The sequence below is a fragment of the Chiloscyllium punctatum genome, chromosome 14 (genome assembly GCF_047496795.1).
Source record: "Chiloscyllium punctatum isolate Juve2018m chromosome 14, sChiPun1.3, whole genome shotgun sequence".
In the NCBI taxonomy this organism is placed as follows: Eukaryota; Metazoa; Chordata; class Chondrichthyes; order Orectolobiformes; family Hemiscylliidae; genus Chiloscyllium; species Chiloscyllium punctatum.
In genome coordinates this window covers 71,324,354-71,349,316 of record NC_092752.1, presented here as the reverse complement: position 1 = coordinate 71,349,316, position 24,963 = coordinate 71,324,354, and the positions used below count along the sequence as shown (strand labels likewise).

General features: G+C 46.3%; 1 long non-coding RNA gene across 1 annotated transcript; it reads right to left on the bottom strand.

The window, feature by feature from the left end:
- Positions 1-532: 532 nt before the first annotated feature.
- LOC140485779 (uncharacterized) lies at positions 533-22,663 on the bottom strand. The gene is made up of 3 exons (XR_011962444.1): positions 22,569-22,663; positions 16,341-16,466; positions 533-582 (listed from the first exon to the last, which is right to left on the bottom strand). It is a non-coding gene; the product is annotated as an uncharacterized lncRNA (long non-coding RNA).
- Between the last annotated feature and the right edge of the window lie 2,300 nt (positions 22,664-24,963).

Below are 24,963 nucleotides of genomic sequence, written 5' to 3'. Positions count from 1 at the left end.
ATACATACGTGGGAGATAGCAGCAGGAGGAGGCCATTCAGCCTTTCAATCCTGCTCCACCATTCAATGGGAAACAGCTGACCATCCAGCTCAGTCTCCTGTTCCTGCTCTGTTCCAATCCCCTTTCATGACTTTACCTTGAAGAACTATATCTCAGTCCTCCTTTGGCTTCACTGCCTTTTGTTCCAGTGGCATTGCGGTGTTACGGTGTGGATGTAGGCAGGGGTGATGTGATGGTGCTGCCTCCTGGAGGATGCACTCAGCCTCCCTCATCATCCTGCAGTAAGATCAATTGGGTTTCAGCAACGAGAGATAGAACCCATTTCCAGGATATGGGCATCACTGGCTCAGCCAGCATTTATTCCCCATCTCTCGTTACCCTTGAGAAGATGGTAGTGAGCTGCTGTCTTGAACCAGTCACGGTCCATTTGGCTCAGAGAGACCGACAATGCTGGGAGAGAGAGTGTTGCAGGATTTTGGCCTCGTGATTCTCCATCTTTGGTTCTTCAAACACTTGGTAACTTAATCACTATCTGCACATGATTTTGAGATTTCAGTCTGCAAATCTTCACTATCTAGCACCCTGTATAAAGGAATATGTACAGGTCAGAAATTCAGAGCAGACAATTCTAGTTTCTCTGGAATATCTTTTTCCCCTTCCTTCCCCCAAAGCTGTAACCCTCCAGCCCCCTTACACTCTCCCACCATTCTGACTCTACTACCCCCTAATGTACACCCTCCCCATTCTCATGGAGTTACTGATAAACAGATCCATGCCACCACTTCCCGTCCCTGGTTAGACTCTGCACCCTTTCTGGGTTCACTTCCTTTCCCTTCAGTTGCTGCAAGTCAATAATGTAACAGCAGAATGAAACAAAAGGAAACAGAAAGGGAGGTGGCAGATCCTGGACAGAAGAGGAACCTTCAGACTGGGAGAATGGGTCAGATTCTTCCTTGTTTCCCATTGGTCAATTCCCAGTGTTATGACAAGTTGGGGATGGAACTTGGTCCCATCTGGGCATAGTGTCACTTTGACCACCACCCCCCCCCCCCCCCAATGATCAATACTATAGGCAGACGCATCCCTTCTCCAGCCAATCACAGTGTGAAATGCTTTCCGCTAGTTACTCCAAAGAACATGCTCCAAAACCCGCCCACATTCTGTACATGTACAGTGCTGGGTTTCCCCACGCACGTGTGGTCCCTGCCTCAGGGCTTGTGGGAGTTGTAGTCCCCATGAAGCCTCTGGAGACCTGTCCCTGGAAAGTGAAAGAAAGTGTGGGCTGGAGGGTGTTGTGTTTCGGATATCTATTCAGACACACAGGTCATGTGGGCTGTCACTGGGATTTACTGAGACATCCGCTTAGACACCCCGATTTCTGACGTAAGGAATATACATTCGGCCAATTGCGGGGTGGGGAGGGTAATAATGGGCAGCAGATTTTAAGCAGAGGTGGCTCAGTGGCAAGCACTGCTGCCTCATAGCGTCAGGGACCCGGGTATGATTCCAGCGTTAGGCAACTGTGTGGAGTTTACACATCCTCCCCATGTCTGCATGGTTTTGTTTGCTGCTCCAGTTTCCTCCCACAGTCCAAAGTCATGCAGGTTAGGTGGATTGGTCAGGCCAAATTGCTCACAGGGTCCATGCATGTGCTGGTTAGGCAATTAGCCATGGGAAATGCAGGGTTACAGGGAATGGGTGGGTCTGAATGGGATGGTCATCATAGGGTTGGTGTGGAATCGATGGATGAATACCCTGTTTCTACACTATAGGGACTCTATTCTATTCTCATGAAGAAGAATGTACCTATCTCAATGTGTTGTGAATCTGTGGAATTTCAAAATGCGGTGGATGCCAAGACAATGAGCCAATTTAATGAAGAGATACAGATGTTTAATTTGCAACGAGTTGAAGTGTGAGAGAGAGCAGGCGGGAAAATCCAGCTGAGACCGAGGTGAGCTCAATCATCTCCGTATTAAATGGTGGAGCTGGTTAGAAGGGCTGCATTGCCTCTCCTGGGCCCAGTGCTTATCTTCTTACAGTAATAACTGGAAAGCTAAATCCAAAACTCACCATCTTCACCAAAGGAGATTTTCAGAAACAGCAGGATAGTCAGGTGGATTAGCGTTCCAAACTTAGGTAGTGAGGAAGCGTGAAGGAGATAATGATTTTGCAACTTTAAACTGAGGGGAGACAGTGATTTATGGTTTTAGGCTGTGTAGTACATTCACACCGTCCAGAATACTCTGTTGTAAATATCTATCCTGTACTTTATTACAAAGCCAAGGTCACTGACAATGAAACCAAAACACGCAGGAAACATCGTTTCACCTCGCAATCTGATAAAAAGATTTGTCATTAATCTGGTTGAATTTAGAATACAGTTGGAAAGCGGGAAGATTAAATCCACTCCCAAGATCCAGTGCTTAAACAGAGGAGACTACAATAGGATGAGGCAGGAGTTGGCTAATGCAGACTGGAAGCAAAGACTTTACTGTGGGACAGTTGATGGACAGTGGAGGAATATCAAAGTAATTTTTCAAATTTCTCAGCAAAAGTATATATCAGTGAAAAGGAAGGACTGTAGGAAAAGGAGTAATCTGCCATGTCTAAGGAAACAAGGGAGTCTATGAAATTGAAGTAGAAGGCATACAAACTGTCAAAGACCAAGGATAAATTCGGAGATTGGAAAATCTTCAAAGATCAACAGAAAGCATGATGGAATTGGGGATAAAAAGTGATGAGTAGCTATCCCCAGGGACAGAATAGCAGTTTACACTGCTAGAGGGAAACCTATTGTGTGGGGAATATAGGGCCTCTGTAATTGTTGAAGCACTTAACTGTTACCATAGAGATAATCCTGATCAAATTAAAAATCACAGCACACCCCAAAAGCTTGTACTTCCAAATAAACCTGTCGGACTATAACCTGGTGATGTGTGATTTTTAACTTTGTCCACCCCACCACCGGCTCCTCCACATCACCATCCCGATAGATACCCCACTGAAACTGAAGCACCGGTCAGGTACTTGAGGGAGCCACGGGGGTGGGCGGGAGGAGGGGTGTGTGGTTTAACCACAAAGTGCTGAACTGAACTAGACTTTTGAACTGCCGTTGCCATGGAGATAATATTGAGTGACAGTCTGTATTCAAAGTCACAAACCACAAAAGGTATAAGAAGGGGAGCTATACATCAGACAGGCGGGGAGTTACCTGATGCTGCCTGGAGGTGTTCTGCATGAACACTATCCAGAGAGCTGCCATGTCTCATCAATAAAGACTCAAAGAAGACCTCTCAGAGTTCTGTGCCCAGTTATTCCTATCCAGCAGAGTTCAGGAATATGAGTACACAGCAGTCAGTCTTCACAGTGGAGTATACGAAGAACATGGCAGTAATTGATAAGGAGACTGAGGAGTGTGGGGACCTCGATAATAACCATTATCGTGAAAGAGTTAGAGCTGGGCAAGCTAATGGAGCTAAAGGTAGACAAGTCTCCTTGCCTTAATGGAATACATCCCAGGATACCAACAGAGTTAGGGGGAGAAATAACTAATGCACTTAGAGTTATAGCATCCTGCAGCAGAGACAGGCCCTTTGGCCCAAACTGGCCCATGCCAATCAGAATGTCCATCCACACTAACCCCATTTCCCTGCACTTGGCCCATCTGCTTCTGAAACTTTCCTATCCATGTATTTGTCCAAATGTTTTTTACGTGTTGTTAATATCCCCACCTCAACCACTTCCACTGGCAGCTCATTCCATATACATATCACCTTTGTGTAGAACAGTTGCCCCTCAGGTTCCCATGTATTCTTTCTCCTCTAACTTTAACCGGATGCCCTCCAATCCTTGAGTCCCTGCGAAAAAAACCGAGTGCATTCACCTTACCCATGCCTCTCATGGTCTTATACACTTCGATAAAATATTCCCCCACAGTTTCTTCTGCTCTAAACAAAAAAGTCCTCACTTGTCCAACATCTCCCTGTACCTCAGATCCCTGAGCCCTGGCATCATCCTTGTAAATTTCTTCTTCACCTTTCCAGTTGAATAAATGAAACCTACACTGCACTCATCACATTTCCAGTGTTTCCCCACGGCACTGGAACCGATGTGACAACGCCAATGGATTACAATCAATGATCGATAACTCACTCCATTACAACAATCCCATATTCATAGCTTTTTCCATGATGCAGGAATCCTGTTGTCTTTCTGGTTTCATGGTTAATTGTCCTCATACAAAACCAATGTGTGGCTTACCTCATCCAGGGAAATGTTGCATGATTGTTTAGACTTTCAAAAACCAACGAAATCTCTCTCCACAGTCCCCACACTAACATGGACTTCACTGACTCAGTACTTTTTTCAAGTCACACGGACATTTGAAATATTCCAACGGACAGAATGCACCACCTTTCCATCCAGACGAAAAGGTCAATGATATTCATATTGGCACGGATCCAGTAACATGAAGTTCAATTTGAATTTCTCAACTGCAAATCCCCCCTTTCAATACTCTATAACACATCGTCAGCAGGTCTGGCAGCATCTGAAATGTGGACAGATGCAGGAAACATTGTAGCCTGTATGAGAAGGGGAGAACAACGGGGGACTCCTGTACTCCCTTCCTGAGCCTTTTACTCGATCTGATGTTCACCCATTCCCTTTCTGCCTGTGTAACCCTCACCTGCAGTGTGACTAACTCACTAAACGTCCAGTCCATAACATTCTCAGTATTGCAGATGCTCCACAGTGAGTCCACTCCCACCTCCAGCTCTGAAAAGCAGTTTCCCAGTAGCTGCAGATGGGAACCCTTGCTGCACACATAGCCGTCAGGGACACTGGAAGCGGCCCTTATTTCCTACATTGTGCAAGAGGAGCACACCACGGGTCTGAGGGCTCCTGTCACAACGTCTCTCTACATTCATCTAGTTATTCCCATTAAGAGAATTTAAATGAGTGAGTAACCTTCCTTCACTTCAAACATGTCCATTATAATAACAAAAAATATCTTTACTTAAGCTGATATGTCATACTTTAAAAACTTAAATACTCCACAGGTATCACTGAAAAATTGGCTATTCCCATTGGGACTGTGAATTTCTGAAAGGCCTGAACTAAAACAGAGTTTCAGCTTCACCTTCTCCCTGTCTCACCTCACTATTTACACCCAACTCCAAAACACTCTCATTGTGCCAAGCAGCCCTCACAGTGCAGCCCTGTCATTTTCATTGTCTGCTCACACCTACACTGTACTGTTCCAATGCACCTCAATGGGAGCTCAGGACCAGCATTGCATCTTTCAATTCAGCCCTTTGTAACCCCAGAGTCAAAATGGATTTCAGCAGTTTCTGAATGAACAGACAGTTGTCAGAATCTGGAACGTTCCACCTGAAATGGTGCTGGAATTTGAGTCCACGAAAAATTTGCAGAGAATTGGAAGTAGGGAGTTTACAGATTAACATTACAAAGTGGATGATTGAGACTAAATCTGACAGTTCCTGCAAAAAGACGAGGTGTAATTTGGATAAATCTGGGCTCTCTCTCAGGCCAATACCTCCTTCCACAGCTGCAGGGCCAAGAATTGAACACATACCCCAAGGGTGATCCAACCATGGACTTGAACATCTTTCTGCTTTTGGCTTGACAAAAATATTGAAGATATTTTCCCACAGACAGAACAAACCTTTCTCGTTCCACAGTTCAATGCCAATGATATTCAGATCCTGATGACTCCGCTGACTGTAGAAACTTGTTTATTGAGATCCCTGTCTCAATTATTCTCAATTAATACCCTATAAAATGAATTCACAAAACAAAGCTCAATCAGTGCAAGATGAATAGTGAAGACAAACACTTCTCTCGGTATGTGTTTGATGTGTAAATGCTCCTTTTCAAGTCACCCCGCCCCCACCCAGGAAGAGGACACCTGCATGCTCCTTGCTGTACCTTGCCCCAAATAAAGATGGTGGCCATAACCCAGGACCTCTCACTGCCTGAGGTCCAAGTCATCTTCCCCTTTGCTGCAAACGTGGGACCAAGAGTTTCTAATTCAGACTAACTATCTGCACAGAGTGTAACTAAACCCTCCCAGTCTACACTGATACATTTCATCTGGTTTCTGCTGCCACTCTCCCCTTTCTGCCTCCTGCACACACCATGGATTATCGTGGGTCCAGTGACCCTTCCTCAGAACCGATGACAGCTGGGAAAATTAGAATCCCTTCAGGAAACAGGCCCTTTGGCCCAACAATTCCACACCCACCCTCTGAAGTTTATCCCACCCAGACCCATTCTCCTATTCTATTCCTCTCCATTTCCCCGAACTAATGCACATCCCTGAACACTACGGGAACCTTAGCTGGGCCAATTCACCTCACCTACAGATCTTTGGACTACAGGAGATAAGGGTTAAAGAGTAAATAATAGGTGGGGACAGAGCCCAAAGAGACACAGGAACACTTGGAAAGATAAAGGAGTGGAAAAGTGGAAAGCTGTTAATGGAGGAGACAGGAACCTTCTAGCATCTCAGTGGCGGTGGTGGAAATGGTGGCTGATGATCTACATTGTGCCTGCAAAATAGACCCTGAGCTTCCAGTTGCCTGCTCTTTAACACACAAGACTGTTACCTGTCCAACATCTCTGTCTCATGCTTACTGCAGTGTTCCAGTGAAGCTTGATGCAAGCTGGAAGAACACTTCAGAACATACCCAAATGGCTTCCTATTTCAAGGACTGCAATTTCCCCTCACATGTGGTCAACAATGCCCTCCAGTGTATCTCCTCCACTTCCCACACCACTGCCCTTGAACCCCACCCCTCCAAATGCAACAAAGATGGAATCCCACCATCCTCACCTTCCACCCATATACAACGCATCATTCTTTGCTCTTTCCACCATCAGATCCAACCCCCTGAGACATATTTCCTTCCCCACCCCTTTCAGCATTCCACAGAGACCATACCTTCTGTGACTTCCACGTTCGATCCACGGTCCCCCACCAACCCACCCTCCACTCCAAGCACCTTCGCTTGCCACTGCAAGAGGTGGAAAATCTGCGCCCACACCTTCCCCTCACCTCCAGCCAAGGCACCACAGGATCCTCCTGCATCCAGCAGAGATTTCCCTGCCCACCCAAACACCTCACCTATTGCGTCCCTTGCTCTCAGGACGCCAAATTGTGGAATATTTCAGGGAACATTTCTGGGACACATGCACCAACCAACCCCACCACCCTGTGGCCGACCACTTTGGCTACCCCCCACCCCCTCCGCCACCACGCTGCCAAGGACATGCAAGTCCTCCATCCCAAATCCGAGCCACCCGACACCTGGAGGAAGAACACCTCATCTTCCACCTTGGGAACTTTCAACCACACAGCATCAAGGTTTCCTCATCTCCCATCCCCCAACTTATCTCAGATTCAACCCTCCAACTCGGCACTGGCCTCTTGAACAGTCCCACCTGCCCATCTTCCTTTCCAATTGTTCATTCCATCCTCTCACAACGACCCTCCATCTACAACCACCTATTGCCTCCCTAGCTCCCTTCCCCCCAACCCCAAACACCCCTCCCTATTTATCTCTCAGCCGTATTCCACCACCCACATTTCTGATGAAGTGCTGACATGCCCAATACATCAATTCTCCTGCTTCTTGAATGCTGCCTGACCTGCTGTGCTTTTCCAGCATCACACTTTAACACAAACTGGAAGCACAACACCTCATCTCCCACTCGGGGACCCTGCAACCCTCTGGCTTCAACATCAAATTCAATAATTTTAGGTCCTGAACTCTCCCACGTCCTCGTGTCTTTGCCCCCTACCCCACAAACCAGGCCTTGTTATTACGTAGCCTACCTATGGTTAGCCACTAACGGTCCCCATAAACAGCTATTCACCCTCCCCCCCCCCGTCAGATCGTTATTCACTCCTTTGTCCAACTGCTCTTATCTCTCTCTTTGGACTCTATCCCCACTTATTTACTCCTTAACCCCTACCTTCTGCATAAAAAGACTTTTCTCTCAGTAACATCAGTTCCTGAGGAAGCGACACTGGATCGAAAATGCGAACTGATTTCTTTTCACAGATGCTGCCTGATCTGCTGAGCTTTTCCAGTACCTTCTGGTTGTTGTGTGTGATTTACAGCATCCGAAGTTCTTTTCGTTCGAATTTACCCGGAGTATCTAATTCAGGTCCAGCAGACTGAAACAGTGTTTATCAACCTTCCCAGTCCACACTAACTCCATCTCTCTCCCAGTGTCTGCTGTCTCTCCCACTCCTTCACATTCAGTCCCCCCTCACAGTGACACTGCGCCTACAAAGCTGATGGTCATGTGTTGGCCTGCTGGACCCACCCCTCATTCACTCCCATTGGCTGGAGGATCACGCCAACTCTCCTATTGGTTTGAAGCTGTGTCAATCAGCCAGGTCCCATTGTGACCTGAGTGGTGGGATCCTCCCAGGTGCATCAGAGGCTGAGGGGTGACCTCAGAGGTTTATAAAACCATGAGGGGCCTGGGTAGGATAAATAGACAAGGTCATTTCCCTGGGGTCAGGGAGTCCAGAATGAGAGGGCATAGGTTTAAGATGAGAGGGGAAGAATTTAAAATGGATCGGAGGGGCAATTATTTGTCCCCACTGAGGTTGGTGCTTGTATGGAATCTTCTGTCAGGAAGTGGAGGATGTTGGTACAATTAAACCATTTGGCATCTGGATGGGTATATGAATAGGAAGGGTGTAGAGTGATATGTGCCAAGTGTTGGCAAATGGGTCTAGATTAGGTTGGGATATCTGGTCAGCATGGACCAGTTTAACCAAAGGGTTTATTTTCATGCTGTATATCTCTACGGCTCTGCCCTGTGATGAGCTTCATCATTCACAGTGAATGGGTCAGTATCACAGAGCACAGGGACTGGAGGCTATTCTGCCCATTGGGGCTGTACTCTCTCCCTCTGGAGATGGTGCCAGTCAGTCCCAACTCACCTCCCATTTGGACATAGCCCTCCAAATCCTTCCTTAAAAATGTTAAATTTCAAATTTGTTTTGACAATAACTACTGAATTTGCATCCAGCTGTCGGTCAAACTGTTCCAGATGCTCAGAACTTAGTGAGTAAAATAATCTTCACAGTTTTCTTTGCATTATTTGCCAGTTACCTGAAAATAGTTGCTAGAAATTGTGACGTTAAAAATTTCTCACTCTGTCTCTCTGTAAAACAAATACCCTGGAATCAAATCAACTCCTGGTCGAAATCACTGCTTAACCTTCTCAGCTCCAAGGAGAATTGTCTGACCTTCTGCTAACTCTCCATAAAAGAGAAACCTATCTTAATTTTAATTTATGAGTGCCATAGAGATGTACAGCACAGAAACAGACCCTTCAGTTCAATTGTCCATGCCGACCAGATATCCTAAATTAATCTCGTGCCATATGCCAGCCCTTGGCCCATAGCCTTCTAAACCTTTCCCAATCACATATCCAGTGAGATGCCTTTTAAATGTTGTAACTGGACCAGCCTCCACACTTTCTCTGGCAGCTCATTCCATACACATACGACGTTCAGCTTGAAACTTTGCCCCTAATATCCCTTTTCAATCTTTTCCCTCACGCCTGTGCTTTCTTGTTTTGGACTCATCTAAACAGGAATAAGACCCTGGCTGTTGACCCTATCCATGCCCCTCACAATTTTATCAACCTCTATGGTCACCTCTCAGCATCCGATTCTCCAGTGAAAACAGCCTCAGTCTATTCAGCCTCTCCCTATAGCTCAATCCCTCAACCCTGGCAACATCTTTGCATCTTTTCGAATCCTTTCAAGTTTCACAATATCATTCCAATAGCGGGGAGACCAGGACTGAAAGCAGAATTCCAGAAGTGGCTGAATGAATGTCCTGTACAGCCGCAAAATGACGTCACAACTCCTGTACTCAATGCACAGACCAATAAAGGCAAGTACAGCAAACACTTTCTTCACTATCCTGCCTATCTATGATTCCACTTTCAAGGAATTATGAACCTGCACTCCAAGATCTCTTTGTTCAGCAACACTCCCTAGGTCCTTCCCATTAAGTGTATAAGTCCCGCCCTGATTTGATTTTCCAAAATGCAGAACCTCACATATATCTAAATTAAACTTCATCTGTCACTCCTCAGCCCATTTGATCGGAGTCTCATTGTACTTTCAGGTAACTTTGCTATCCATTGCACCTCCAATTTTGGTGTCTATTGTAAACCTACTAACTATAGCTCCTGTATTCACATAGAAATCATTTATATAAATGGCAAAAAGCAGTGGACCCAGCACCCAGCCTGACAGCATATTGCTCATCACAGGCTTCCAGGCCAAAAAGCATCCTGCACTATGACACTGACTGCTCAGCAAGGTTAGAGCTCATGGCATACAGGGAGATCTAACCATTTGGATACAGAACTGGCTGAAAGGCAGAAGACAGAGGGTGGTGATGGAGGGCTGCTTTTAAGACTGGAGGCCTGTGACTAGTGGAGTGTTACAAGGATCACTGCTGGATCCACTACCTTTCGTCATTTATATCAATGACTTAGATGTGAACATAGGAGGTATAGTTAGTGAGATGACACCAAAACTGGAGGTGTAGTGGACAGTGAAAAAGATTACCTCAGAGTACAATGGGATCTTGATCAGTGGTGGAGGCCATTACGATTGCAACATTTAAAAGGCATCTTCATGTGTATATGAATAGGAAGGATATGGGCCGGGTGCTGACAGGTAGGACTTGATTGCATTGGGATATCTGATCAGCATGTACTGGTTGGACCGAAGTGTCTCTGTTTCTGTGCTGTACATCTCTGACTGTTTGAGCTTCCAGCAAATTCCGTATCCAAACAGCTAGTTCCGCCAGAATTCTATGGTATTGAACCTGCTAACCAGTGTGTTATGTGAAACTCTGTCTTTCTCAATTCCAAGTTAATGATTTCAATGCCCAAAGCCATGCTGACTCTCCCTAATAATTTCTTGCTTTTCCAATGACATGTAAATCCTGTCCCGGAGAATCCCTTCTAACAACTTCTCTGCCACTGACTTCAGGCTCACCGCTCTATATTTCCCTGGCTTTTCCTTACCACCTTTCTCAAATAATGGCACCCATCTTCCAGCACCTCACCTGTGGCGATCGATGATACAAATATCGCAGCGAGGGGCTCAGCAAAAGCTTCTCGAATTACCCATATCCTTCCTATTCATATACACATGAAGATGCCTTTTAAATGTTGCAATCGTAATGGCCTCCACCACTTCCTCTGGCAGCTCATTCCATACACGTCCCACCCTCTGTGTGAAAACGTTGCCTCTCAAGTCTCTTGAAAGTCTTTCCCCTCATACCATAAACCTATGCCCTGTAGTGCTGGGATCCTTCCAATAGGAGGGTGACCAGATTTGTACGCAACGTTGCAAAAGTGGCCTAACCAATGTCCTGTACAGCTGCACCATGATCGCATAACTCCTGTACTCAATACATTGTCCGACGAAGGCAAGCATACCAAATGCCGCCTTCACTATCCTATCTACCTGCACTCCAAGGCCTCTTTGTTCAGTAACACTCCTCAGGACCTTACCATTAAGTGTATATGTCCTGCTAAGATTTGCTTTCCCAAAATACCACTCCTCAGCCATTCACCCATCTGGTCAAGATCCCATTGTACTCTGAGGTAATCTTTTTCACTGTCCACTACACCTCCAGTTTTGGTGTCATCTCACTAACTATACCTCCTATGTTCACATCTAAGTCATTGATATAAATGACGAAAAGTAGTGGATCCAGCAGTGATCCTTGTAACACTCCACTAGTCACAGGCCTCCAGTCTGAAAAGCAACCCTCCATCACCATTTTGAATGGGAGCAGCGGCCGAGTAAAAGCGAACCCGGGAGACTACAGCTAAGGTAAGACAGTTTGTTTTAAAATTACTTACCTGTAGCGGGCAGCGGTGTTTTTTTTTCTCTCTCTTCACAGAAAGAGCGGGAGCAGCAGAGGAAGTGACAGCAAGCAGAGGGGCAGCCGGGAAGGAGAACAGTGTGTATAAATACTCACTCTTTAATCACCAACGGTCATTTGAGTGGGAGCAGCCGCGTGAGCTGGGCGGAAGTGAGGTTGGAGCACATAGCTGGGCAGGAAGGTAAGTGATTAGTATTTGAGTGGGTGTGGAACTGGAACTGGAGTTGGACGAACTGAGGATTATTCGAGAGGCTGAGAGGGTGATTGATAGAAGCTACAGGGACATAGTTGCACCGGAGAACAGAGGTAGCTGGGTAACAGTTAGAGGTGGGAAGGGGAAGAAGCAGGCAGTGCAGGGTTCCCCTGTGGTCGTTCCCCTAAAAAATAAGTTTACAGCTTTGGAAACTGTTGAGGGGGGACAGCCTTGCAGGTGTAAGCTGCAGTGAAGGGGTCTGTGGCTCTGAGACTCAGAAGGGAAAGGAGGAAGAGGAGGAGAGCGCTAGTTATAGGAGACTCTCTAGTTAGAGGGACAGACAGGCGGTTCTGTGGACATGGGCGAGACTCTCAGATGGTTTGTTGCCTCCCGGGTGCTAGGGTCCGAGACGTCTCAGACCGTGTCTTCAGAATCCTTAAGGGGGAGGGTGTGCAGCCAGAAGTCGTGGTACACATTGGCACCAACGACATAGGTAGGAAGAGGGGTGGGGAGGTCATTCAAGAGCTTAGGGAGTTAGGCTGGAAGCTGAAAGCTAGGACAGACAGAGTCATCATCTCTGGGTTGTTGCCAGTGGCACGTGACAGTGAGGCAAGGAATAGGGAGAGAGTGCAGTTGAACACGTGGCTGCAAGGATGGTGTAGGAGGGAGGGCTTCAGATATCTGGACAATTGGACTGCATTCTGGGGAAGGTGGGACCTGTACAAACAGGATAGGTTGCACCTGAACAAGAAGGGCACCAATATCCTGGGGGGTAGGTTTGCTAGCACTCTTCGGGGGGGTTTAAACGAATTGGGCAGGGGGATGGGATCCGGACTTGTAGTCCAGCAAGTAAGCTAGCTGTGTGTCAGGATGCCCAAGACTGTAGGGAGGCTGTGGAGAAGGTAGCACTGACAGGGACTACTTGCGGACACAGAGATGGGCTCAAGTGCGTATACTTCAACGCAAGGAGTATCAGAAATAAGGTGGGTGAACTTAAGGCGTGGATCGGTACCTGGGACTACGATGTTGTGGCCATCACGGAAACATGGATAGATGAGGGACAGGAATGGCTGTTGGAGGTTCCTGGGTACAGATGTTTCAGTAAGATTAGGGAGGGTGGTAAAAAAGGAGGGGGGGGGGGGTGGCATTGCTGATTAGAAATGGTATAACGGCTGCAGAAAGGAAGTTTGAGGGGGATCTGCCTTTGGAGGTAGTATGGGCTGAAGTCAGAAATAGGAAAGGTGCAGTCACCTTGTTGGGTGTTTACTATAGGCCCCCCAATAGCAGCAGAGATGTGGAGAAACAGATTGGGAAACAGATTTTGGAAAGGTGCAGAAGTCACAGGGTCATAGTCATGGGCGACTTCAACTTCCCAAATATTGATTGGAAGCTCTTTAGATCAAGTAGATTGGATGGGGCGGTGTTTGTGCAGTGTGTCCAGGAAGCTTTTCTAACGCAGTATGTAGAGTGTCCAACCAGAGGGGAGGCCATATTGGATTTGGTACTTGGTAACGAACCGGGACAAGTGGTGGGCTTGTTAGTGGGTGAACATTTTGGTGATGGTGACCACAATTCTGTGACTTTCACCTTGGTTATGGAGAGAGATAGGTGCACACAACAAGGAAGATTTTACAATTGGGGGAAGGGAAATTACGATGCTGTAAGACAGGATTTGAGGAGCATACGTTGGGAGCATAGGCTGTCAGGGAAGGATGTGGTGGAAATGTGGAACTTTTTCAAGGAGAAGATACGACGTGTCCTTGATATGTATGTACCGATCAGGCAGGAAAGAAATGGTCGCGTGAGGGAGCCATGGTTGACGAGGGAGGTTGAATGTTTAGTAAAGAGGAAGAAGGAGGCTTACATAAGGTTGAGGAAACAGGGTTCAGACAGAGCAGTGGAGGGATACAGGATAGCCAGAAGGGACCTGAAGAAAGGGATTAGGAGAGCGAAGAGAGGGCATGAAAAATCCTTGGCGGATAGGATCAAGGATAACCCCAAGGCATTTTATGCGTATGTGAGAAACCTGAGAATGATGAGAACGAGGGTAGGGCCGATCAAGGACAGTGGTGGGAGACTGTGTATGAGTCGGAAGAGATAGGAGAGGTCTTGAACAAGTACTTCTCTTCAGTATTTACGAACAAGAGGGACCGTATTGTTGAAGAGGAGAGTGTGAAACGGACTGTTAAGCTAGAAGAGATACTTGTTAGGAAGGAAGATGTGTTGGACATTTTGAACAACTTGAGGATAGACAAGTCCCCCGGGCCTGATGGGATATATCCTAGGATTATGTGGGAAGCAAGAGAGGAAATTGCAGTACCGTTGCCAATGATCTTCTCGTCTTCACTGGCAACGGGGTTGGTACCAGGGGACTGGAGAGTAGCGAATGTTGTGCCCCTGTTCAAAAAAGGGAATAGGGATAACCCCGGGAATTACAGGCTAGTTAGTCTAACTTCTGTGGTAGGCAAAGTAATGGAAAGGGTACTGAGGGATAGGATTTATGAGTATCTGAAAAGACACTGCTTAATTAGGGACAGCCAGCACGGATTTGTGAAGGGTCGGTCTTGCCTTACAAGTCTTATTGAATTCTTCAAGGAGGTGACCAAGCATGTGGATGAGGGTAGAGCAGTGGATGAAGTGTACATGGATTTGATTAAGGCATTTGATAAGGTTCCCCATGGTAGGCTTATGCGGAAAGTCAGGAGGCATGGGATAGAGGGAAATTTGGCCAATTGGATAGAAAACTGGCGAACCGGTCGAAGTCAGAGTGGTGGTAGATGGTAAATATTCAGCCTGGAGCCCGGTTACAAGTGGAGTTCTGCAGGGATCAGTTCTGGGTCCTCTGCTGTTTGTAATTTTTATTAATGACTTAGATGAGGGAGTCGAAGGGTGGGTCAGTAAATTTGCAGATGATACGAAGATAGGTGGAGTTGTGGACAGTGAGGAGGGCATTTGTCGTTTGCAAACGGACTTAGATATGTTGCAGAGCTGGGCTGAGGAGTGGCAGATGGAGTACAACCCTGCCAAGTGTGAGGTTGTCCATTTTGGAAGAACAAATAAGAATGCGGAATACAGGGTTAATGGTAGGGTTCTTAGTCAGGTGGAGGAACAGAGGGATCTTGGGGTCTATGTACATAGATCTTTGAAAGTTGCCACTCAGGTGGATAGAGTTTGTAAGAAGGCCTATGGAGTATTATCGTTCATTAGCAGAGGGATTGAATTCAAGAGTCGTGAAGTGATGTTGCAGCTGTACAGGACTTTGGTTAGGCCACAGTTAGAGTACTGTGTGCAGTTCTGGTCGCCTCACTTTAGGAAAGATGTGGAAGCTTTGGAGAGGGTGCAGAGGAGATTTACCAGGATGTTGCCTGGAATGGAGAATAGGTCGTATGAGAATAGGTTGAGAATTCTCGGCCTTTTCTCGTTGGAACGGCGAAGGATGAGGGGTGACTTGATAGAGGTTTATAGGATGATTAGAGGAATAGATAGAGTAGACAGTCAGAAACTTTTTCCCCGGGTACAACAGAGTGTTACAAGGGGACAGAAATTTAAGGTGAAGGGTGGAAGGTATAGGGGAAATGTCAGGGGTGGGTTCTTTACCCAGAGAGTGGTGGGGGCATGGAATGCGCTGCCCGTGGGAGTGGTAGAGTCAGAATCATTGGTGACCTTTAAGCGGCATTTGGATGGTTACATGGATGGGTGCTTAATCTAGGATAGAAGTTCGGCACAACATCGTGGGCCAAAGGGCCTGTTCTATGTTCTACCCACAAAATTCTGGGATACACCTGATCAGATTCCAGGGATTTATCCACCTTTATGCATTTTAAGACATCCAGTAACTCCTCCTTTATAATATATACACTTGCCAAGTTATCACTATTTATTTCTCCAACTTCTCTAACTTCCATATCCCCTTTCAGTAAAAACTGACATGAAATACTTACAGAATCTCTCCCACCTCCTGCTGTTCCATAGACAGTCGTGTTGATCTTTGAGGGTCGCTATTCTCTGCCTCGTTATTCTTTTGTCTTTAGTGTATTTGTAGAATCTCTTTGGATTCTCCTTAAACCTATTTCCCAAAGCTATCTCACGTCCCCTTTTCTGCCTCCTGGTTTCCTGCGAGTATACTCCTACTGCCCTTATAGTCCCCTGGGGACTCACTCAAACCCCGTGGTCTGTACCTGCCATATCCTTCCTTCATTTTCTTGACCAGAGCCTCAATTTCTCAGGTCATGCAGCATTCTCGACACCTCCCAGCCTTGGCCTTAACAGGAACATACTGTCTGTGTACTCTCATTGTCGCAGGCCTATGGAGGCAATGGCAGATGAGGACAGAGAAACAATCATTATCAGTAAAGAGGTCGGGTTGGGAAAGGGAACAACTCATCCTTATCTCTATAATTCCTCTCTAGTCTCAGAACTATCACTATCTCTGGTATCAAAAACATCTCAATCTCTGCAACATCCTCCAATCTCTAATCTCCTCCAGTCTCAACACCCTCCCTGTCTCTAATCTTGTCCACCCTCACAAATCTCTGTGATGTGCCTTCCTTTAATTCCAGCCTTCAGGATAACCCATTTTTATTTCAGATTCCTGAACCCTGAGCTCCATAATGTCCCGCTTAACCTCTGTCACATTTTCCTCCAAAAAAAACCCGTAATCAATCACGCATCATCTATTCTAATATCACCTTCTCTGACCTGGTTTCTATTGTGGCTTGTCATAATCCTATATTATCCATCTGTGGTCTACATGACAGAAAAAGGTGTTGTGGTCCATCAGGTTTTTGCTGTGAAGAAATCTCCCAGCTAACTATTTTAATCCCATTTCCCAGCACTGAGCCCATAGACGTGTCAGCTTTGGCATTGCAAGTGTGTTCCGAAATATATCTGAAATGCCATCAGGATTTCTGTCTCTCACACTTCCAGACAGTGAGGTTTAGTGCAACTGTTGCTCTATGATGCCATCACCCACAGGAACACAGAGCAGCTAGGTCTGGGCATACCAGAGATCGCCCACACATTGGGAAGGATGGCAGGGTCCCTGAGAGGGGGCACAGGAGATTTACCAGGATGGTTCAAGGAATGAGGGATTAAAGTTGCAGAATTTGTCGGGCTTTTTTAACATTAATTACTCATGTGACATGTGTGTTGCTAATACACATCAAGAATAACCATCCACGATTAATGGACTCTCCTTTTCAACCTATCCCCTTGCCTGTGCTGTGGTAATATTCAGGTTAACCACCACCAACATCTCTCTCTAATGAGAGAGTACTCCTATGGTCTGGGAGGACAATGCTGACTTGATCTTTCACACAGAGGTGCCACTGTGCCTCGGGGGTGGGGAGAGAGAATGCTGAAGGTGGTGAATGGGAAACCACTCAGGTACAGTGCTTTACCCTGGAGGATGTTCAATTTATTTAATATTGTTGGGAGGGGGGGGGGGTGGCGGTGCACTGATGCAGGCAAGTGGAGTATGTTCCAACACAATCCTGATGTGTACCATATAGAGAGCAAACAGACATTGGGGAATCAGCGGTTTGGAAAAACTGAGAGTATTCTCCTTGTAGCAAAGGAAATTGTGGGGAGCTGTGACAGAGTGGTTGACAAAAGTTACATGTTGTAATAATAAACCTTACACCCGTCAGCTCATTATACAAGGATTACAGGACACATGTTGAAGATTTGGGAAGATCTATTGATAGGATGGTTTGATTCAAAGGAGAACTTTTATGCTGCCAATGGTATTGATCTGGAACACAATACTCTCACACAATATGAATAACCACATCCTGAAGTATTGAGTAATTCTGTCAGAGTTTGGCGTTACAATGACTGAGATTCCCATCTGAATGTACACCTGTAATACAAGTTTATAAAATCCGTCACTGTCAGTTCAAGTTTGAAACTCATACAATCCCCCCTCCTGGCCCAGGATGATAAGATTACTTAGTGTGGAAACAGTCCCTTCGGCCCAACATGTCCACACCAATGCGCAACCCACCCATTCCCCTACACTTACCCCTTACCTAACACTATGGGCAATTTAGCATGGCCAATTCAACTGACCTGCACATCTTTGGACTGTGGGAGGAAACCGGAGCACCCAGAGGAAACCCACGCAGACACGGGGACAATGTGCAAACTCCACACAGTCAGTCGCCCGAGGCGGGAATTGTACCTGAGTCTCTGGTGCTCTGAGGCAGCAGTGCTAACCACTGTGCCACCGTGCCGTCCTGACTGTACACATTACCCCTGGTGGAGGTCAGCAGGCAATTCAGGGGCAAATCTGTGTGGGTTTCTGAGTTTCCACCTTGGGACTTCATGTGACTGAACATGAGACAGAATGATCCAAGATTCAGTCAGATATGGAGAGCAGGATTTCCTTCCTTTTCTTTCCTTCCGTGCTGCCGCTGTGCCTCCACAATAAGACATGGGGCGTGAAAGGCTCATGCACCTTAATGGGCAAGATGTCTCCATTCTGACCAATGGGCAGCAAGCTCCTCCCAGTCACTAAACAGAGTATCCCTGAAAAGATAGCAACTGAGCATGCTTCCCACTGCCCAGTGCTCACAGTACATGTTTCGAATAATGAGGGGGGAAATCTCCTAGAAAAGGCATAACAGGAAAATTCCAAGAGGATTATAAACAGTTTACAGAGAGATATTCACAGGAAAAGTGGGCAACAAGTTGGCAAATGGAGTATAATTTGGGATAAACTGTAGAAAGCTGCACCACAAAGGGACTGGGGGGGAATGAGCAGGAAACACAGAAAGCTAGCACACAGTTACAACAGGGAATCAGGAAGGGGAATGGAATGCTGTCCCTTATTTCAAGGAGTTTGCAATATAAGAGTTTGGAGTATATACCTTAGGGCAACTAAACAAATGGCGAGTGAGACCACATCTGGAGTAACGTGATCAGATTTGGTCGCTTTAGTTAACCAAATAGAGTAGTTTATTGGAGGCATTTCAGAGAAGATCCTTTGGGATGATCCCTGTTTTGAAGGGATTATCCTGTAAATAAAGACTGAACAAGTTGGGAATCTACTCACTGGACTTTGGAAGAATGAGAGGAGATCTCTTTGAAACATACAGGATTCTGTCGAGGTTTGACAGGGTAAATATAGAGAGGATGTGTCACATCACGGGTGCGTCTTAAACCAGATTCTGGGTCAGTCGCGGAATCAAGGATTCCGTTTCAGATTTCTCAAGTTAAAGGCAACATTGATACAGGTTAGGGTTTCAGTAACAATGGAGCTGGGATGAGAAGGAGACAAGCAACATTTTAGAGTTTGGAATTCCTGGTGTTTGTGATTGTGTAGATGTCGGAATAGGAGGTCACCTTGGGGTCAGATATGAGAGCAATATTGTGAAGAATGTAGTTCTGCCTCAGACACTCTCCAGTGAGAGGGAGGGACACAGCAGTAAGGAAAATGTATTTGGAATAGCAACTGAAAGCAATGGGTTTAACAATTGCAGTGTTTCTTTGGAGTGAATTGCAGCTAATCGAAGCGTGGTAAGCAGTTTGATAACTGAGTAATAGTGGAGTAATGGAGAGGGATGAAGGGGAGGGAGAGCTGGACATTGTCAGTGTACATGTGAAACCTAACACAGTGCTTTTGGGCGATGTTACCTCCTGGCAGTATGTAGGTGAGAAACAGGATGGGCCAAGGATAGATCCTTGAGGGACACCAAATACAAGGAATTCAGAAAGGAAAGGGAGAGTGGAGATGGAGCAGGCTTTTCCAATGATGATGAGGTCAAATATTAGTTTTTAGCAGAATGGGAGAGAAGGACATAACCAGAAAAGACAGATAGATCATGGAACAATATCTGTGAATGGCAAGGGAGGGGCAAGGGGGGGCAAGGGGGGGCAGGGGAGGTGCGGGGAGTGTGGTGACAAGCAGGAGGATGAGAGACAGAGATTTGGAATGTCCATGATTTAGCTACACGAGGGTAAATGGTCAAGATGACCTCTAATAAGGCTTGACCAGGGACTCTAGGAAATGCAAGTTTAGGACTAAAATGAGAGCAATCTTGAGAAGCAGTTTGGCTCAGTGGGTGAGTGGAGAGGCAGGAAAGAAACAGAGGCAGCTGATCGGATTATCTCAATGTTATTAACAGAGAAACTCCATGTGCTCCTCACTCTTGTTGCTGGAGGGGAGGATGGAGGAGACAGGATAATGGATATTGTTTTCGAAATAAAAAAAAAACAAAACCTGTGATAATGATTCTAAAACTAAGTGAACAAACCTGTTGTATTTATCATTTATCAAGAATATTAAAATATACAACTGAAGTTCAGGTTTGAATCCCAAATTCGGAGAGGGTGGCTCTGAAATCAAGAAAAGAATAACTGGAATGAAGAATCTACCGTTTGGCATGGAAACATTGGGGATGTTTTTTCTGCCATTGACAATGTCCTTGAGGGAAAGAAACCCGACAGTGGCCCATCAAATCACTCATTGTATTAATCACTGCACAGTCTCAACAAAGGACCGCACAGTGGTTAGCATTGCTGCCTCATAGTGCCAGAGACTTGGGTTCAATTCCTGCCTCAGGTGACTGACTGTGTGGAGTTTGCACATTCTCCCAGTATCTGTGTGGGTTTCCTCCGGGTGCTCCGGTTTCCTCCCACAGTCCAAAAATGTGCAGGTTAGGTGAATTGACCATGCTAACTTGTCCGTAGGGTTAGGTGAAGGGGTAAATGTAGGCGAATGAGTCTGGGTGGGTTGTGCTTCGGCGGGTCGGTGTGGAATTGTTGGGCCGAAGGACCTGTTTCCACAAGGTAAGCAATCTAATCGAAAAGGAATGAAACTGGAAAGACCACATTACATCTACCAATGCACTAGCAAATACAAACACAAAATCAGCCCTCTTGACCCTGCAACTTCCGCCTCACTGTGGGCCAACAACAGCAGCAGAACTGTACTCCAGCCTAATCTGAAATCTCATGGCCTGATATCTCCCCACACAACCATTAACATCAAGCCAGGGGAGTTAACCCTGGTTCAATAGTGAATGCAGGAGGGCATGCCAGCAGTACCAGGCATACCTAAAAATGAGGTGCCAACCTGGTGCAGCTACCAAACCTGCATGCTAAACAGCACAAGCAACACCAGATAGAACTAAGTGATCCCATAAACAATGGATTAGTTCTGCCAGACCTAGTCAGGAATGATGATGGTCAATTACAGCATCACAGATATCCCCACCCTTACTGATGGAGGGGTCTCACACATCCATGCAGCAGATAAGAGGACAGCATTTGCAGCGATTTTCAGCCAGCAGTGCCAAGTGGATGAGCCTTCTCCATTGGTCCCTGACATCACGGATATGAATCGACTTGGTTTAAAACTCATTTCAAATCAGATCACGAAATGGATAAGTAGTGTCAAGGCTAGGGGCCCTGCCAATATTCTGGCAACAGTGCTGATGTCTGCGCTTCAGAACTTGCTGCCCACCAAGGCAAGTACTGCTCCAGCACTGGCACCTACCGACTTTGTGGAACATTGCTCAGGGATGTTCCAACACAAAAACACAGGGCAGATCCAACTCAGCCAATTCCCCTCCATCAGTCCACACTCGCTCAGCAGTGAGGTGATGGAAGGTGTCATCAACAGTGCTGTCAAGCAACTGCTCAGCAATAACCTGCTCAGCGATGCCCAGTTTGGGTTCTGCCAGGGCCACTCAGTTCCTGAGCTTGTTATAGACTTGATTCACAAACTGACAAACAGCTGAATGAGGTGAGGATGACAGGCCAGACCCCCTCCAAGTCCACTATTTCGACTTCAGTGATATCACCTGACCTCACCACAGTCTCAGCTCATTTGCTGAAACTCTCATTCATTCCTTTTGTTGACTCTAGATTTCATTGTCTAAACCCACTCCTGGCCAGCATCCCACATTCACCCTCCCGATAATCTCAAGAATATTGAAACCTCTACTGCCGAAGTGCTCACTTGTACCAGAACTTGCTGATCAATCAAAAGACTCCAATCTATAAGCAACAACAATTTACTTTCGCACCTTTGAATTAATTCCTGGTTGTAATCATTCCTATCTCCCTGCACCACACACCCTATCATATCTCAATAATATCTCATTTTAGTTCAGATGTGTTTATTTTTGAGTTCACCTGTGTGACAGTTTCTATAGACTTCAAGGGAACATGGTCTGGAATCCCCACTCTAACCCTCTTAAGATCTACTTTCTTCCTTTAAGGCATTCTTGAAAAACTGCTTATTTGGCAATGGTTGTGGTCACTGGACACAATATTCTCCATCTGTAACCTTATGTCAAAAGTTCTCAATAATATTTTTGTGAAATTAAAACCATGATGATTTGTACAGATATCTTCGACTCTTCAATATCACCGAGTGAATAATCTGTAATGTCTCTTACCCAACCACCTTCACCATACAAACTGCAGCAGTACAAGGCAGTCAAACATCACCCTCTCCAGAGGCAACAAGGCTTTGGCATTGATCACGGGTTTCTGTGGAAGGAGAAATACACAGTTGATGTTTCAGAGAGTGCAATATGAATCACAGGGAATGAAAATGGTGCAGAATTTGACTGTCAGAAATTGAAGGAAAATGTACTCGATTATTGGAAAAAAGAATTCTTGACTGTCAAAGATATTGTGGAAAAAATAATCTGATAATGGAACAGCACATGGTCAGGAGCCGGGCAGCAGTGGACAATTCATTTACATTCCTGAAGAAGGGCTTATGCCCAAAACGTCGATTCTCCTGCTCCTCGGATGCTGCCTGGCCTGCTGTGTTTTTCCAGCTCTACATTTTTCAATTCATTTCCAAAACAGCTGTGAAAGTAATTGTAAAATACTACACAGACCAAAAATACACCCATGAGAGACTGAGGAAGCTAAATAATGAACAAGTGGACATCAGAGAACCCAGAGGTGAACCAGAGCAGAGTTCACTTTTATGATCTCACAGTCAAAGATATCTAGCACAGAAACAGACTTCTTCGGTCCAACCTATGGCAACCAGATAGAACATAGAACATAGAACATAGATAGAACATAGAACAATACAGCACAGAACAGGCCCTTCGGCCCACGATGTTGTGCCGAACTTCTATCCTAGATTAAGCACCCATCCATGTACCTATCCAAATGCCGCTTAAAGGTCGCCAATGAATCTGACTCTACCACTCCCACGGGCAGCGCATTCCATGCCCCCACCACTCTCTGGGTGAAGAACCCACCCCTGACATCTCCCCTATACCTTCCACCGTTAGATATCCTAACCTAATCCATTTAAATTAAATCCTATCTGCCACTCCTCAGCCCATTGGCCCATCTGATCAATATCCCACTGTACTCTGAGATAACCTTCTTCATTGTCCACAACACCTCCAATTTTGGTGTCACCTGCAAACTTACTAACTATACGGCCTCTATTCACATCTAAATCATTTCGATGAATGACGAAACAAATGCAGAAAAAAGTCCATTTCTCTGGGTTTGAATGTGCTCTGTGTAAATCGTGCCCTATGACTCTTTTTACCAGGGAAGGCTGCACATACATCCCTCTGAACTTTGCCCCCTACAAAGCTGGCGGCCGCGCACGTGTCCAGTGAATCATTGCCCCGAATAAAGATGGCGGCGCTCACTCGGGCCGATTACTCAACGAGGCATATTCCCGTTTGCTTCAAAAATGAGACTGTAAGTTTCAAATTTGTGTTTTCGGATGTGTACCAAATGATTGTAAAACCTCTCAGACCATACCAACACCATTTCCCTCCCACTTCCGGCTGTTTATTTCTTTCCTTACCGACAGCTCTCCGCACATCCATCCTCAACATCCGGGCCGACCGCGAGGATGATCACGTGGTATAGTCAAGTCCCGCCCCTCATTCACTGATTGACTGGAGGACCAACTGCCCCACCAGGTCCTCCAGCTCTACCCCTGCCTTTCCATTGGTCCACCACTGACATCATTAACCCGGGGTCAAAACAATAACTGCAGATGCTGGAAACCAGATTCTGGATTAGTGGTGCTGGAGGAGCACAGCAGTTCAGGCAGCATCCAAGGAGCAGCGAAATCGACGTTTCGGGCAAAAGTGCGAATAAAGGCAGTGAGCCTGAAGCGTGGAGAGATAAGCTAGAGGAGGATGGGGAGAAAGTAGCATAGAGTACAATGGGTGAGTGGAGGAGGGGATGAAGGTGATTGGTCAGGGAGGAGAGGGTGGAGTGGATAGGTGGAAAAGGAGATAGGAAGGTAGGACAAGTCATGGGGACAGTACTGAGCTGGAAGTTTGGAACTAGGGTGAGGTGGGGGAAAGGGGAAATGAGGAAAGTGTTGAAGTCCACATTGATGCCCTGGGGTTGAAGTGTTCCGAGGCGGAAGATGAGGTGTTCTTCCTCCAGGCGTCTAGTGGTGAGGGAGCGGGGTTGAAGGAGGCCCAGGACCTCCATGTCCTCGGCAGAGTGGGAGGGGGAGTTGAAATGTTGGGCCACGGGGCGGTGTGGTTGATTGGTGCGGGTGTCTCGGAGATGTTCCCTAAAGTGCTCTGCTAGGAGGCGCCCAGTCTCTCCAATGTAGAGGAGACCGCATCGAGAGCAACGGATACAATAAATGATATTGTTGGATATTCAAGTAAAACTTTGATGGATGTGGAAGGCTCCTTTATGGCCTTGGATAGAGGTAGGGGATGTGGTGTGGGCACAGGTTTTACAGTTCCTGCGGTGGCAGGGGAAAGTGCCAGGATGGGAGGGTGGGTTGCAGGGGTGTGTGGACCTGACCAGGTAGTCACGGTGGGAACGGTCTTT